The sequence below is a fragment of the Halichoerus grypus genome, chromosome 4 (assembly GCF_964656455.1).
Source record: "Halichoerus grypus chromosome 4, mHalGry1.hap1.1, whole genome shotgun sequence".
Lineage (NCBI taxonomy): Eukaryota > Metazoa > Chordata > Mammalia > Carnivora > Phocidae > Halichoerus > Halichoerus grypus.
The window spans coordinates 148,688,098-148,706,035 of record NC_135715.1 but is presented as its reverse complement, the minus strand read 5'-3'; the positions used below and the strand labels follow the sequence as shown (position 1 = coordinate 148,706,035).

Genomic DNA, 17,938 nt, shown 5'->3' with positions numbered 1-17,938 from the left:
GCATGTCTTTTCTTGCTTGCTGAAGTCAAGGACTTGACACTTCATTTTTTCTGTCCCTTCAAAAGATAATCATTATATGTTTGCTGAATAAAATCATGATTTCTTGTCATATGACGTGATCTTCAAAAATATTTTGCCACAATCTTAATGATTTTACTTGACCTTTATAGTTTGCAAACTTGCACTGCTTTTCACATAGTTAAGCACATGTTCATTATCAAATGATAAATCTAAAATATTGCAAGTAGGATATTTTTACTTTAGTTGTTATATTTTAGGGAACCAAACTACTTTAAAGCAATCTAACATCAGTGTAATTGATTTTCTTGAATAAAAATCATTTCTTGAATAACATTAAATTTTTACTCCTTTGGTGATTGCTCTGAAGATAATTTTAAGATTTTTTTTTATTACCTTACCTCACTGTCTCCACAGATGCTTCAACTATGTTTTAGAGAAAATGAGATATTCACTTTCATAGTGGTTTATGAGTCTATCATATCTGAGCTGCCTCAGTCACTTCCTTGTTTGTTTGTTTGTTTATATTTGAGAGAGAGAGAGAAAGAGGGAGAGAGAGAGACAGGTGGGGGTGGGGGTGGGAAGAGCAGAGGGAGATGGGCAAGCAGGCTCCATCTCACGCCCCTGAGATCATGAGGTGACCTGAAATCAAGGGTTGGACACTTCACTGACTGAGCCACCGAGGTCCTTTACTTATAGGAAATCAACTATCAGTATCTCTTGGTTTTATTTGGGGAGAATTAAAATAATCCATCATCAGTAAGCCAAACTGACCAAGAGAAATGCATGTCGAGCTCATCTAATCAAATCAAGTCGTGCTCAGTTTTAGGAGCAAGATAATAAGGAGAAAAGAAATGTTTTCAGTATTCTTAAAGGAAAATGTCTAATCAGGAGGAAAATAACCATTATATACATTTGTGTGTATATATTTTTTTTCTTCAATTTGAAGAGATTGATCTCACTATATTCTACTCAGAAGATTATTTCATTTTGCCAGCCATATTCCTGAAAATGATCCTTTACGTCTCTTCCGGCAGAACATTGGGCACCACTGGGGTTCAACAACCAGATCTCTGGTTTCCATAGTACTTATATGAAATACAATTGTTTTGTTTATGCTGTAGTGCGGCATTCCACATTTAAACTATTCTGAAGAAATTTTAAACATGTGAGGTAACAATATTTTCCTTCATTTTGACACTCTTTTCAACCTACTATCTCTAGAGGTAACTCATCTACTGAAATTTCCCAATGCAGGTTTAATTTCTATACTTGGAGTTCAGTGGTCTCAGATTTTGAAAAAAAGAGCTTAATGTCTTTTTTTCTGGAGAAACTGGATTATGCTTAAATCAATCAAATAAAAAAGGCAAAAAATGGAATTATGCTTATTGAAATAGGTTATTTAGGAGGTACTGAAGAATTTGGAGGAACCCTAATTCCTAAAATCTTTCTTAACATTTCCAAATTCACTCCCTACCATCCTCAGCGGGACACCTGTGATATTTCCTATTGTTAGCCTCGTCTTTCATTTTTTCCATTTATTCATTTATTTAAAAATTTCAGTACAGTTGACACACAATGTTACATTAGTTTCAGATGTACAACTTAGTGACTTGACGAGTTTATACATTATGCTGTGTTCACCACAAGTGTAGCTACCATCTGTCCAATTACATTGCTATTACGATATCACTGACTGTATTCCTGATACTCTACTCTTTATTCTCATGACTTACTTCATAACTGGAGACCTGTATTTCCCTCTCCCTTTCATCCATTTTGCCCAACCCGTCACCCTGCTCCCCTCTAGCAACCATCAGTTCTCTGTATTTATAGCTCTGATTCTTTTTCTTTGTTTACTCATTTGTTAGATCCCATTTATGAGTGGAATCATATGGTATTTGTCTTTCTCAGTCTAACTTCTTTCATCTACCATAATACCCTGGAGGTCCATCCATGTTGTCTCAAATGGCAGGATCTCATCCTTTTTTATGGCTGTGTAATATTCCATTGTGTAAATATACCACATTTTCTTTATCTGTTTGTCTACTGAGGGACACTTAGGTTCTTTCCATGTCCTGGCTATTATAAATAATGCTACAATAAACATAGAGGTGCATATATCTTTTCAAATTAGTGTTTTCAACTTCCCTGGGTAAATACCCAGTAGTGGAATTTTTAGATCATATGGTATTTCTATTTTTAATTTTTTGAGGAACATCCATACTGTTTTGCACAATGGTTGTACCAATTTACATTCCAACAGTGCATGAGGATTCCTTTTTCTCCTCGCCACTACTCGTTTCTTGTCTTCTTGATTTTAGCCATTCTAATAGGCATGAGGTAACATCTAATTGTGGTTTCCATTTCCATTTCCCTGATGATTAGTGATGTTGAGCATCATTTGATGTATCTGTTGGAAATCTGTATGTCTCCTCTTTTCTAATTGGATTGTTTTTTTGGTGTTGAGTTGTACAAGTTCTTTATATATTTTGGATATTAACCCCTTATCAGATATATCATTTGCAAATATGTTCTCCCCTTCAGTAGGTTGTCCTTTTCTCAATGGTTTTCTTCTTTGGCAAAAGCTTTTTACTTTGATGTAGTCTCAATAGTCTATTTTTGCTTTTGTTTCCCTTGCCTTAGGAAACATATCTAGAAAAATGTTGCTCTGGGTGATATCAGAGAAATTACTGCCTGTGTTCTCTTTTTAGGATTCTTATGGTTTCAGATCTCATGTTTGGGTCTTTAATCCATTTTGGGTTTATTTCTGTGTATGGTGTTAGAAAGTAGTCTAGCTTCATTCTTTTATATGTATCTGTCCAGTTTTCCCAGCACCATTTATTGAAAAGACTATCTTTTCCCATTTCAATATTTTTGCCTCTTTTTTCTAGGTTAACTGACCATAAATATGTGGATTTATTTCTGGGGTTTCTCTCCTGTTCTATTGATCTATGTGTCTCTTTTTGTGTCAGTGCCATACTGTTCTGATTACCACAGCTTTGTAGTTTATCTTGATATCTGGGATTGTGATACCTCCAGCTTTGTTCTTCTTTCTCTGGATTACTTTGGCTGTTTGGCATTTTTCTGTGGTTCCATACAAGTTTTAGTATTATTTATTCTAGTTTTGCAAAAAATGTTAACGGTATTTTGATAAGGATTGCATTGAATCTTTAGATTGCTTTGGGTAATATAGACATTTTGACAATATTAATTCTTCTAATTCATAAGCATGGAGTATCTTTCCATTCGTTTGTGTCATCTTCAATTTCTTCCATCAGTGTTTCATAGTTTCTAGAGTACAGGTCTTTCACCTCTTGGGTAAGTTTATTCCTTGGTATTTTATTCTTTTTGGTACAATTGTAAATGGTGTTTTGTTTTTTTTAATTTCTCTTTCTGTGACTTCATTGTTAGTGTATAGAAATGCTACCAATTTCTGGGTATTCATTTTGTATCCTGACACTTTACTGAATTTGTTTATTACTGCTAGTAATTTTTTGGTGGAATCTTTAGCATTTTATATGTATAGTATCATGTCATCTGCAAAAAGTGACATTTTAACTTCTTCTTTACCAATATGGATGCCTCTTACTTCTTTTTCTTGTCTGATTGTTGTGGCCAGGACTTCCAATACTATGTAGAATAAAAGTGGCAAGAGTGGACATCTTTGTGTTGTTTCTGACCTCAGAGGGAAAGCTCTCAGTTTTTAACCATTGAGTATGATGTTTGCTGTGGGTTTTACATAGATGGTCTTCATTAGCTAGTCTTAAATGCAGAGTTGGAATACCTTAAATAAAACTGAAAGGAGAAGCCAATGTACTCTAAGTTCCAAGTGTTGCCTACCAAGTTGCCTAAGATCTTTCCCAAGGACCACTATTATAGCTTAATTAGCTACTTATGAGCGAATAAGCATGGATTTCTCATCCCAAGATGGATACTTTTGAATCTTTCTGAAGTATACCCTTTAGAAGTAAATTTAACATTCATCTGTTGGTAGTAAATTCTTTCAAATTTTTTTTAAGACTTTTTTTTTTTTATTTGACAGAGACACAGCGAGAGAGGGAACACAAGCGGGGGAGTGGGAGAGGGAGAAGCAGGCTTCCTGCAGAGCAGGGAGCCCGATGCGGAGCTTGGTCCCAGGACTCCAGGATCATGACCTGAACCGAATGCAGATGTTTAATGACTGAGCCACCCAGGTGCCCCACTTTTAAATTTTTTTGAAAATGAATTTATTTTACTCATGTTCTTGAAAGATATTTTTAGTTAGTATTCAATTTTAGGTTGTCAATTATTTCTTCTCAGTCCTTCAAAGATACTTTCTTCTGGCTCTCATTTTTTGTTATTGAGAATTCCATATGTTGTCATTCTTTTGTAGTTAATCAGACATTTTCCTCTATCTTCTTTTTTACTATCATCTCATTTTCTCTTACATTCTACAATTTCACTACAGCATGTCTATGTATGGATTTCTTGTTATCTATCCTGTTTTGTTCACATAATGCCTCCGTATATGTGGACTTATGTTCTTTACCATGTTTGAACAATTCTCAGCTATTATATATTCAAAGATTAGATCTGTATCATTTGCTCTAGTTTTTACGTCTGGGCCTTCAAGTGGACATACATTGGATAATTTCATTCTTTCTTCCTTATCTTCTAAATTCCCTTTTATATTTTTATAAATCTTTACCTTTCTGTGCTGCCTCTTGGGTAATGTTTTAGATGTAGTTTCTAGTTTACCACTTTAGATATACATTCCAGCTCACTTTAGGCCAGTCTGTTTGTTCTCATTGAGTTTTTTATTTCAGCAAGAATTATGTATAAATTTATTTTTATTTCTAAAACTTCTATTTGGTCTGTTTTCAAATTTATCTGTTCATTTGGATTATCTTTTTTTTCTTTTTCATTTTTGTCATTGCATTTCTTGTTTCTATTTCACAAATGTATGATTGTATCTTTTATTTCTTTAAATATTTTATGTATATAAAACTACTGGCAATCTTTCTCTCCTTCAAAAAGATTATTTTCTTATAAATTTGACTATTTTTGATAAAAGCTCATATTTGATTAATCTTAATGTGTGTAAACCTGGGGCCTGAATTGAAGATGCTTTCATCAAGAGATTTGGTTTCCCCCCCTTTTCTTTGCCAGGGAATATTAACAATTTGAGATACCAATCTTATTCCCCTTTTCAGATTCCCTGGCTCCATGCAGTAGACTCTCTGGTTTACCTCTTTCCTCTTCCTTTAGGCAATCATATTTGGAATGTTCCTTAGGAAAAACCTACCTTTCTCCCATACTTATTAATTCAAGCTTAGATCAGGGCTGTTCCCCTCCCATCCTAGGAGTTCCCTTTACTTCCATCCCGCCCAGCTAAGTTTTCCAACAAAATTCATATTTTATCCAAGGGCTATCCACTTTTCTACATTGATAAAACCCTAGATATACATGCTGCACTGGAAACAAAAATCAATTTTCTTTAATTATCTGAGTAATTCTTTTATTTAGTAACATTTTGTATTACATTTCATAGAATTCCAACACAAAGCTAATTAAATTTTTAAGAAGAAGAATTTAATGGCTCGCATAACCATTTCCAAATTTCCTGAAACACTCCAGAATGATCAACAATGGCTCCCAGAAATAGTTGTAAAATCTTTCTGACTTCTGTTGCTAGTTTTGCTCTAAAATTTATTGCTTTTCTGAATTGCAAATTTTTTTCTGAAATGCTGATCTTGTCTCTAATGTTGCCAAAGAATGTGTCTCACTCAGCCAACATTTACAACTATTTCATTTTGCTCTGCAAAGGGTAACTTGTCCTTTTGGGTTTTCTATAACCCTCTTTTATCCACTTAATAATGTGGAACAATTTCCCCTGGGCTGAGTCAAAGCACTTTTGACTGGTCATTCAGACACTTCCTTCATTCTTAGTATCTCTCCATGAAGTAGTTGTCTTTTGACAATCTCCTATGAATTTAATGAAAGGTCTTCACTATTTAACAGCTGAATTCTAAAGAAACTGTCATGCAAACAAGACTTCTGCCAATTTGCCTTGATATCATACTTTAACAAAAATATGGGTATTTATTTATAATTTGATGAGTACCATGAGTGTAAAGATTGCTATGTGAGTATAAACTGAATCTAATTTTTGGGATGAGGAATGACCAGGGAAAGCTTCTGTGGAGAAGTGAAGATAATTAAGAATAATCTAGGGTGGAAAAAAAGGAAGTGAGAAAAGAACACTTTTAGGGCAGAGGGAATAATATGTGCCATGACCTTGAGGAGGAACAGTGGAATGGTAGTTATAGAAACAAAAGCACAGAGTGACTAATTTGTATCCAGTGATGGAAATATCTAGAAATGACCTTAGGAGAAGTAGGAAGAATTTTAACATCAGATAGGACATGTTAATAAAGTTAGACTTTAAATCTAAGAACAATGTGAGACATTTAAGGTATTCATTTAGTATGTAAAAAAAGAGAATCACACTTAAAATAAAAAAAAGAAATTCTAACCCTAGTGGAAAAAAGAGAGATTTGGTTGAGAGTAGGAGCTAGAGTGGATCTGAGATGTGTGGCAATGATTTAAGTAAGAAATAATGGTGGGTTGGACTGTGGGAGTTACAATGGAAAAGGAGAGAAGGAGGTAGATTTAATAGATATTGAAGCATGTAACCTATAGGCTCTAGCCACCGTTAGACAGTGATGAAGAGTAAGAGTCCACAAAATCAGCATTAGTTTTCGATGAAAATATTATCTTTTCATCCTTTGCCAGGAATGGCCAGCAATCCCTGTACTGACAGATGAAAGATTACTCCAAACTTTGCTGTGAAAGAGAGGAGAAGGCAAGGAGGTCAATGCTCAGAGATGAAGACCCTTTGCTCTTCTTTGCTCCTGCTTTTATTGGGCCTTCAGGATAATCACAAATTTTTATCACTGTTTCTCAAACATAGCCTAGGGGACAATGCATACATCTCTTAGATCACAGGGCGGCTTGTTTAGGCTAAGAAAGCTTCAGGGAAAGGAACTCCCTGCGGCATTCCTATGGCAGAGTGGTCGTGGTCACGCAGGCCTCGGCATTCCAAAGGCCTATGCCCTTCTCGGAAACCTTCCCTGCCCCCAGCGGCCTCTGTGTTACATTTTAGCAAGCCAGGTATTATGGCTGATTTCATGCTCTACATTAACCTCAACAATCCTTGATGAATGGATGATGGAAAATCTACTATTTTCAATCACCACTTCTCTTTTCCCATTTTCAATAGACTCCTTTTTTTATGCTCACACTTTCCACCAAGTATCTTTTGCCACTTACACATTTTCCCCTCAAAAATGAATGAAGTTTCTCTCTCTCTCTCTCTCTCTTTGTATTAGGCATAACACAACACTTGATTCTTTTCAGTAACCTCCAAGGCCCACTCCATTGTGTTTATTTATTTGTTTTTGTCTTTGGAAAATTAAAAAGAAAAGAGAGATTTCAGTATCAGAATCTTTCATATCTTCACCGCACATAGAGGAGGGAGACTAAAAGAGTTTCTTTGTCTTTTCCCAATTCTGCTTTCTTAAAAAGATGACTTACTTTAACCCCAAATATATTTGGAATAATTATTATAGAATTACAAATTCTAAATAAGAAAGCTCTCTTTTATTTATTAATGGCATAGGCTTAAATTGACAGGAAAATCTCCTTCTTGTTTGCCTGACCTCTGATACTATCCTCTGAGGACATATTCTGAGTGCCTGAGAATGGCTTTTTAAGATCTAAACTGGTTTTAAAGCTGATTTCATTATTGCTTTTGAAGTAGCAAGTCATCTTATACAGCTTAGGTTCTATCTTGCAATCTTTCTAAAGTACATTAATAAGAATCCGTGCTACTAGTTTAGAATTTATTAAAATTTAAATCTTGCATTGGAATTGCATTAGGGTTCTTTCTCCAAAGGGGAAAAAAAAACTCTGTATATTTATTATGAGGAATTGGCTCCCATAATAATTATGGAGGCGGAGAAGACCCACAGTATGCTGTCTGCAAGCTGGAGACCTAGGAAAGCTGGTGGTATAATTCCAGTCTGAGTCCAAAGGCTTGAGAGCCAGAAGAATACTGATACCCCAGCTCACGTGGACAAGCAGTAAGGGAACAAATACCCCCTTCCTTTGCTTTTTGTTTTATTCAGGCCCTTGATAGACTGGATATTGCCCACTCACATTGGGAAGGATAATTTACTTGCTGAGACCACTGATTCAAATACAAATATCATCTGGAAACACCTTCACAGACACAACCAGAAATAATATTTAATTTAGACATCCTGGTGGCCCAACTAAGTTGACACATTAAAATTTACGATCACAAGAATCATTTACTATACAAAACAGTATATTATAAAACAAAAATCAAAATATCTTATTGCATTTTATGTTGTCAAAGACAAAATTAAAGAGACACTTTTCAGTCTATCGTAATAGGGAAAGTATTCCAGATCTGAAGAGTAGAGTGTTGTGATAGGGGGATTTAGAGTTGCGATTGTTTTATAATCAGGGGAAGTCACCGTCAGTTAGCTGAATAGGAAATGCTTATCTCTGTGTCTAGCTCTTTTCAGAGAGACAAACAGTTCTCATCGCAGCTAGTCATTCTTTTTTTTTTTTCCTTTATTATCCTATAATATATTGTTTCAGGGGTCTTACACAATACACAGCACTCACCACAACACATACCCTCCCCAATGTCCATCACCCAGCCACCCCAACCCTCCCACCCCCCTCCACTCTGGCCACCCTCAGTTTGTTTCCCGAGATTAAGAGTCTCTTATGGTTTGTCTCCCTCTCTGGTTTCATCTTGTTTCATTTTTTCCTCTTTTCCACTAAGATCCTCTGCTTTTTTCTCAAATTCCACATATCAGTGAGATCATATGATAACTATCTTTCTCTGACTGATTTATTTCGCTTAGCATAATACCCTCTCGTTCCATCCACTGGCAAGATTTCATTTTTTTTTGATGGCTGCATAATATTCCACTGCATATATATACCACATCTTCTTTATCCATTCATCTGTTGATGGACATCTGGGCTCCTTCCATAGTTTGGCTATTCTGGACATTGCTGCTATAAACATCAGGGTGCACGTACCCCTTTGGATCACTACATTTGTATCTTTGGGGTAAATACCCAGGAGCGCAATTGCTGGATCATAGGGTAGCTCTATTTTCAACTTTTTGAGGAATCTCCATACTGTTTTCCAGAGTGGCTGTACCAGCTTGCATTCCCACCAACAGTGTACGAGGGTTCCCCTTCCTCCACATCCGCCAACATCTGTCGTTTCCTGACTTGTTAATTTTAGCCATTCTGACTGGTGTGAGGTGGTATCTTTGTGGTTTTGATTTGTATTTCCCTGATGCCGAGTGATGTTAAACACCTTTTCATGTGTCTATTGGCCATGTGGATGTCTTCTTTGCAGAAATGTCTGTTCATGTCTTCTGCCCATTTCTTGATTGGGTTATTTGTTCCTTGGGTGTTGAGTTTGATAAGTTCTTTATAGATTTTTGGCTACTAGCCCTTTATCTGATATGTCATTTGCAAATATCTTCTTCCATTCTGTCGGTTGTCTTTTGGTTTTGTTGACTGTTTCCTTTGCTGTGCAACAGCTAGTCATTCTTTAGACAAAGAATAAGAATCCAGAGGGTCCATGTTTAGTATTTATTATTTATATTTCAGGAACTTGTCTCCAGGTCTTATGGGAGTCAATAAAAGAGTAGACAGTGAGTCTTACCTAAGTCTTATGGAGAAATGTGGTTCTTTATGGTAAATTGTTTCCTGGAACACAAAATGCTGGGAAGGGAAGATTTTCAAAAACAAACATGTAGGGGAGTTTCTTATATGTAACTGTTTTCTGGGAAAATAGGGCTCAGGTAAAGTTTACCATTATTAATTTTTTACATGTGAACTCTAAATCCTTAAAATAAATTTATTTTCATCACTACTTCCCAGGTGCTGCTTATTTTACAAAACTGAGTCACAACTTGAATTTTGGAAATTTTTGAGTAAAGAGATGTTAATAAAGAAGTTAATTTGATGGGAACACGTTTAGTTTTATCTAGACTTTGCAGGAATATGAGGCCATCTGCTTTATGTTTATGTTTACGTTAGTAAATTTGTCATTTTATGTCTTTCATTTGCTTTATTTATATAGCTAAAATTCAGAGTTTTACTAATCATGATGAGAATATACTGCCACCAAATAGAATCAGTTCCTTGGTTGAAATGGAACAGTAGCTTGCTTAGGGAATAATTTTTATAGTGCTTGTTTAAATTTGACCAGTTTCCATGATATTGATTACATATAAATCAAATGTTTCAGAGTATCATTGTTTTAACACTTTTCTTAGAAGCTTGACAAGAAATCTCCTATATTAGTTCGGCAAAATTATACCCATGCTTATATTCTTCAAACAATGAACCTCCCCATCCTGCGTTGATGAACATCCTTCTGTTTCAGGGGAAATTTCAAATAAAAACTCCACTTGAGTTTTTTGTTTTGTTTAGTTTTGCTTTCAGTAACTGCTTGTCCAACCCTGGGCTTGTTGCCAAGCAATAATATGATTGTTTTACAGTCAGTGGGAAGTAATTCAGTGGCACTTTCCCATTTGTAATGCCTCTCAATGAGAAAGGAGGTTGTTAGGCAACAGATGACGTAGGGTAGGAGCAGGAAAAAGACTTTAGAGTTAAGACTTCACACCAAATACCATTCCAAATTCTACGTTGAGTCAATGTTTTAACTTTTATGTTGAAATAATTTTAGATTCAAATAAAGTTGCAAGAATAGTACAGAGTTCCTGTGTACCTTTCAGCGAGGTTCCCCTAATGATAGCATCTTAGAAAACCATAGTGCTATTATCAAAATCAGGAAATTGAAACTGGTACAGAATTATAAACTAAACTACAGACTTTATTAAGATTTCACCAGCTTTTACATGTACTTCTTTTTTTCTTTTTACATTTTGCTGTTGTTGTATAATTCTATAAAAATTTTATCACATGTATAGATTTGTATAAATTCCACTAAAATCAGGATAGAAAACTGTTCTGGCCCTCTAAAGAATATTTTTCAATCTAAAATTTTATTTGTTTTTTTCTTTATATCTTTTATTTCTTTGCCAAAATTTCTGTTTTTATTTGATTCCAGAGCATTCCTAACTTCTTGTCATAGTTTTGTATTTTATGGTATACCTATTTAAAATCGTCAGATAATTACAACATTTGATATATCTTGTATTTGCTGTCTGTTGATTTTCTTTTCTCAATTCAAATTGATGTTTCTGATTGTCAACATGGTGAATAATTTTGGAATACATTCTGGAAATTTTAAGTCATATTATAAGACTATTTCTATTTATATCTTCTATTTCAGTATGTAATCTATATGCTCAAGTTCGGGATGCATGTCCTGGCCCACTTTTGTTGCTGTAGTTAAATACTAATTGAGATTTCAAAACCTTGCAGTGCTATTCTGGTCTACTCTGTTTATGTGCTTTTCAATGAGTGACCAATTTGAAACCTTGGTAATATTCTGCACCATACATTGGTTTTCAAATATTTTGCTTTGTGATTCTAATTGGTTTCATGCATAGGTCACCCTGAAATCTGCCCAGAATTTCATACACAGATTCCCTTTCTGCAGCTCCCTTCCTCTCTCTATGCACGACTTCCACTTTCTAGTTGGGCGTAAGTCAGGTGTTTCATCTTTGCGATCATTCATTGAGAGCAAGCTTGGGATAGTCAACAGGACTCCCATTTCACAATCTCCACAATACATCGCAGAAAGATGAAAGGGTGCTATTTCTTTGCCAATGTTCACTTAAGATTGGGATTATCCACATAGTTTAATTCTAGTTTCTGTAGCCACAATGCTCAGTGTGTGTGTTGGGGGGGAATGCACCTTTGCTCGTGTTAGTGCAGTCTGAGGATGGTTGTTAGGGCTCTGACACATAGTCTCCACAATGCATGGCAGGAAGAGGTAGGGATGCTGCCTACTTAGTGTAGGACAGGGATGGAAGACAGCATTTCTTTTTTTAATTTTTATTATTTTTTTTATTTATTATGTTATGTTAATCACCATACATTGTATCATTAGTTTTTGATGTAGTGTTCCATGATTCATTGTCTGTGTATAATACCCAGTGCTCCATGCAGTACGTGACCTCTTTAATACCCATCACCAGGCTAACCCATCCCCTCACCCCCCTCCCCTCTAAAACCCTCAGTTTGTTTCTCAGAGTCCACAGTCTCTCATGGTTCGTCTCCCCCTCCGATTTCCCCCCCTTCATTCTATCCACAGTCTTTATGGCACCCTGTGGAGAAACAGTGAGGCACAGCACAGCTTTTATCTTATTATTTCAGACCTGGAGGGGAGTCAAAAGAATTATGTCTTACAGGGTCACCCTTTTCCCAGTCTTTGTGTAAAGACGCTATGCTTTCTTGGGGCTTTAAAGAAAATCTGTTTGCATTGGCATTTCTAGTTTATGGGTTTCTCTGTGAACCAGCCTAGGATATACAGGAGGCAACACAAACAAAAAACAGAGAATTCACTTCAGGACATTCCTCAAGTCATAAAATTCCTAGTTTGCCTTCTTTTCTTTGCTTTTCAATTGCTCTGGTATTTATTTATTTTGTCCAGGATTTTTAGTTATAATTAGTAGGAAGAATAAAGGAGAATGTACTAACTCTTTCTCTAGGGTGGAAAGACCAATGGTTAGTCAATTTCAAGGCCAGATATTCAGTCTAGCCTCATTTTTTTGTTTTTCAGCATTTGCTAAATATATTCTGAGTGCTATTAACTTTCCTCAAGAGTTATAAAGGAGGTAGAAGACTTCGTCCCAGATCTCAAGTCTATTACAATCAAACTCAGTCAAAATACATGAAAACTTTCTGTTTGCCAGAGACATTTCTGAGCTAGAGATAAATATCATAGTCTAGTTGGGGAACAGACATTCAAACACATGATCCCATTACAAATGGATAAATAATATATTATGAAATGTTTTAAAAGCTTACTGAAACAATGAATATTTCTCTTTTCATATATGTACATTAAGGCTACCTTGTGATAATTGAGTTGGTTTTTGGAAGTTAGGCAGGAAATTGATAGACTATTTGGGAAATGAGACAAAGAGCAAAAAAATATATTTTCATACAAGAAATCTCCAAATTCACATGACCAGTGAGATATAATTGTTAGATGTGGGAAAAGGAAAAGGATAAGGAATAGGAGAAATGGGAGAAAATGTATTGTGATTTGGTTGTGTGGAACAGTATTTTAGCTGTCAAGATCAGTCACAGAGGAAGGTGACCCAAATAAATTCAAGCCATGAGAGAAAGGTGGGGGAAAGTCACATGATTTTCTTACTGTGGGATAGTCATGTGCTCTTATTTTGAGAATGGTTATAAGCAAGGAGCTCATTATTAGTCATTTCAATTTTATAGGTGTCTTAGTTCAGACTGTTGTAACAAAGTACCATAGACTGAGTAGCTTATAAACAACAGAAATTTATTTCTCACAGTTTCTGGGTCCTGAAAGTCCATTGAGAAGGGAGTGCCAACGTGTTTAGTTCTGGTGAGCTCCCTCTGCTGAGTTGCAGACTGTAGACTTCTCACTATATACTCACATGGGTGGAAAAAGTGTTAAAATGCTCTCTGGGGTCTCTTTTGTAAGGGCACTATTCCCACTCATAAGGGCTCCACCCTCATGACCTAATCTCCCAAAGTGCCACCTCCTATCATCACACAGGAAGTCAGGATTTCAATACATGAATTTTTTTTGGGGGGGGGGGGTGTAGACACAATATTTAGTCTGTTGCAATATGAAAGGGAAATACAGAGCTGCTAAAATTAAATATCAGTATAGTACCCATATAATGCAATGCTCACTAGTATAAATGAATAAGGAAAAAGAAAAGAAAGTTAAAGAAAGCCATAGCACTTAATTAATGTTAAAATCACTCTAACAGAATGACTCTGAGGTGACATGAGCATTTTTTAAAAGACCAAAGAGAGGAAATATGATAATAATAATTCTTGATGAAATGTTTTGTTTTTTAAAATTAAAAATGAGACAATATTTATTTAATTTCTAAGTGACTTAGCAACTATTTCCCTTTAAAAAGGAATTATAATTTATTTTTGAAAATGTCATGCCAATTTTAGACTCTAATCATATTTGATATTAGATCAATTATAACAGAAGACCCAAATCAACTTTTAAGAATTGCTTTCATACTACATTGACTTATATAATAAAATTAATTTTGAAATAGTTGAGTTATCTGATTTTAAATAAACCAAGGTATTAAGATTAAAGATGTGGAAAATTAAATTGCTCCATAGTGTGATGAAATGACTTACAATCTCTTCAGTATGTAATAGCAATCAAATTAGTCCACTGAAATCATGTATTAGTTTCTTAGTATTTCACTAACTGATGGCATATTATGAACACTGCTACTCCAAAGGAGGGAAGACTGACTATAGTCAAACATAATTGTTTTACTTCCACTTGCCACCTAAAATGTTAGGAGAAAGACAGTGGGTCTTGGAAGAGAGAGGGCTTCTCTTGGAGTTTTGTAGAGACATCTGCTGATGCTGGAGGGAGACCTATATGGCTCCAGGGGGAAGTAAACCCTTGTTGTTATAATGGGAGTGCATTTAGCTATAAGCAACAGCAGACCAGACTGCAGACTTGTAGGGGCTTAAATGCTTAGGAGATTATTCATTTTACATAAAATCTCTACAGATAAATCAGCTAGGGGTGGCACACTGCTCAAGGAGAGCTCAAGGGGATCATCTAGGGGTGGGCTCAATCTCCTATCTTCCTGCTCTACCATATTTAGCATGTTCCTGCCATCCTCTTGGTCTGAAAATGACTATTGTGTCTTTAATCACTGTATCCATTGTAAGAGAGAAGAGACTATGAATTCTATGAATTGCTTGTTTTTGAATAGAACCAAAGCACAGAATACCACTGGAGATAGAGAGGATATCGTCGCGTGGTTGATGCAGCCTCGTGGTTGATGCAGCGTAAACTGATCATAAGAACAGCTGAGTTAAATAAACGTAGTGCCCTTGAATATTCAGGCAGTTTGCATTACAAGAAAATACTAAACTGACGCATCTTCATGGCTTTATCTCCATGGGCCTATCTTCTGGTCCAACAACTATTTAAACTAATCTCTTTACCTTTAGTCTCTTATTTCTGTTGACTTACTACTCAGACATATCCTCTCTTCTTGTGGTTTTAGTTTCTGATTGTAGTTCACTCTGAGATTTTCTTTCTGTCTAGCTACGAGAGTTTGATTTCTTGTATCTCTCAGCTTTTGTAGTATTTTGTCTCTTTGTCTCTTTGTATTTGTTGCCTTAAACCTTTCTGGGTGGTTTTTTTAATTAAGTTGCAATTATGGCCACTGGTAGCTCCGAGGTTCACATCTTTTCAGCTTCACCAGTGGAAACGACACAACTCTTATTTTTTATTTGAAATATCCTAGAGAAAGACTGTTGACATTGTCTAGTTCACATGCTCACCTCAGAAAACATGAGTAGTGAGATTAATTCCACTGTGAAATGTGTGTGAGCGAATGTTCACCATTTTCCTAAAAAAAGAATAGGGGATTTCTTTTTCTTTTTTTTAAAGATTTTTTTATTTATTTTTGGGGGGAAGGGCAGAAGGAAAGGGAGAGAATCTTAAGAAGGCTCCATGCCCAGCATGGAGCCCAATGCAGGGCTCGATCTCACAACCCTGAGATCATGACCTGAACTGAAATCAAGTGTCAGATGCTTAATGGACTGAGCCACCCAGGCACCCCAGAGTAGGGGATTTCTTAGCAGACTAGGGAAAAAGTGCTGATAGGATGAAAAAAAGAGATACATATTATTCTACTATATAAGGTTCTATTTATTTACTTTTCTAAGCTTAAAAATGTTATGCAATAAATTTTTTTTAAAGATTTATTTATTTATTTAGAGAGAGTGTGTGTGCACGCACGAGTGGGGGGAAAGGCAGAGGGAGAGGGGAGAGAACCTCAAGTAGACTCTGCTCTGAGCACAGAGCCTGGCACGGGGCTCAATCTCATGACCCCAAGATCATGGCCCAAGGAGAAACCAAAAGTCAGACACTTAACCAATTGAGCCACCCAGGCACCCCTACACAATAACTTTTTGTGGTATGGCTTTACATTCTTTTAAGCAGCTCATAAATTATTTCAAATTTCAAAAGATAATCCTCTCTTCCCCCTTTTTTATAGTTTTTATTTAAATTCCAGTTAGTTAACACAGTGTAATATTAATTTCAGGTGTAGAATTTAGTGATTCAACACTTACATACAATACCCAGTGCTCATTACCACAAGGGCACTCCTTAACTCCCATCACCCACTCAACCCATCTCCCCACCTACCTCCTGTCTGGTAACCATCAGTTTGTTCTCCTTAGGTAAAAGCCTGTTTCTTGGTTTGCCTTTCTCTTTTTTTTTCTCCCATGATCATTTGTTTGTTTTGTTTTTTAAATTCCACATATGAGTAAAGTCATATAGTATTTGTCTTTCTCTGACTGACTTAGAGAAATCCTCTCTTTTCTTAAATCAGATTGCAGGTTGTTAACTACAAAGAATACAGCTGTGTTAAAAGATGATAAGAGGAACACATTTAATCTTACCTAGGGTGAACAGAAGTATCAAGCAGTGTGAGTATGTATTTTCCCAGGTCCTGTTCTTCTAAAGTGGACCCCAACAGTTCTAAAGAGAAAAAGAGAAAAAATATTTAACATATTTTACACTTACTAAAATTGTAAGGTAAAATACTACCTTTTGTCTGATAATACTGAACCTGACTCTACCCAGAGTTATAGTTCCATTTTGACATTCACATTTAGGACTGTGACTATGATTTAGCAAAACATATTCCCATTTAGATTCAGTTCAATTTCATTATCTCTGAGAATAGAGTGTTACTGCAGTTGACTGAGCAGGTGATATTCGGTGGTTTTCATTCTAGGTGGGCAGTAAAAATAAATGCAGTGATTTGCTGTTGAAAGTGTAAATGAAAGGTATTACCAGATGCAGAAGAGCAGTAACACCTTTCATTTGAAAGCAATAGGACCTTAACATTTGCGTAAAACAATTGTTAACAAAGCACTTCCACATCTATTATAACACTTAATTCTTTGTGTGTCAGTAAGGTATAAAATATTTTTTTCATTTTAAAAAGAAGAAAATTGTTACCAGAGATATTCACAGGACTTGTTCAAGATTCCCAGACCTTAAGTAGAGCCCAGAACCTCAAATCCAGGTGTTTTGATCCCAGTTCAGTTCTATTTTTATATCACAGCCACTCCTTTGAATACAAGAGGAAATATTCTCTGTCAGTTCTATGACAATGACATGAAGGGACTTGAAGTAAAGATGCAATATGTTTATCTTTATGACAAAATCAGAAGATAATTATTCATTTATTCATTCCACTGTGAATTTACTACAAGTTTTATCTCTAGTACCAGAACAATGTGTGATACATATAGCAGGTAAGATAAGAGATATATATGATTAATGAATGAACAAATAAGTGAATGAATGCTAAGTCAAGCAAGCATCATGTTCCCCTCATGATATGGTGACATGTTAAAGACCCTGCTTTCTAAAGCTTTTCTTTTTTTTTAAGATTTTGTTTATTTATTTGACAGAGAGAGACAGCAAGAGAGGGAACACAAGCAGAGGGAGTTGGAGAGGGAGAAGCAGGCTCCCCACGGAGCAAGGAGCCTGATGTGGGACTCGATCCCAGGACCCTGGGATCATGACCTGAGCTGAAGGCAGTCGCTTAACCAACTGAGCCACCCAGGCACCCGACCCTGCTTTCAAAAAACTAATTAATAGGAGATACATATA

The 17,938-nt window shown here is 35.8% G+C and overlaps 1 long non-coding RNA gene across 2 annotated transcripts in view; it reads right to left on the bottom strand.

Annotated features, from left to right (window-relative positions):
- Positions 1 to 17,380, bottom strand: part of LOC118553054 (uncharacterized) — a 62,738-nt gene extending 45,358 nt beyond the window's left edge. For both annotated transcript variants that reach the window (XR_013446779.1, XR_013446780.1), the window contains exons 1-2: positions 17,279 to 17,380; positions 16,714 to 16,792 (exon numbers count right to left, since the gene is read on the bottom strand). This is a non-coding gene — a long non-coding RNA (uncharacterized LOC118553054). The remainder of the gene's footprint in view (positions 1 to 16,713; positions 16,793 to 17,278) is intronic.
- Positions 17,381 to 17,938: the final 558 nt, after the last annotated feature.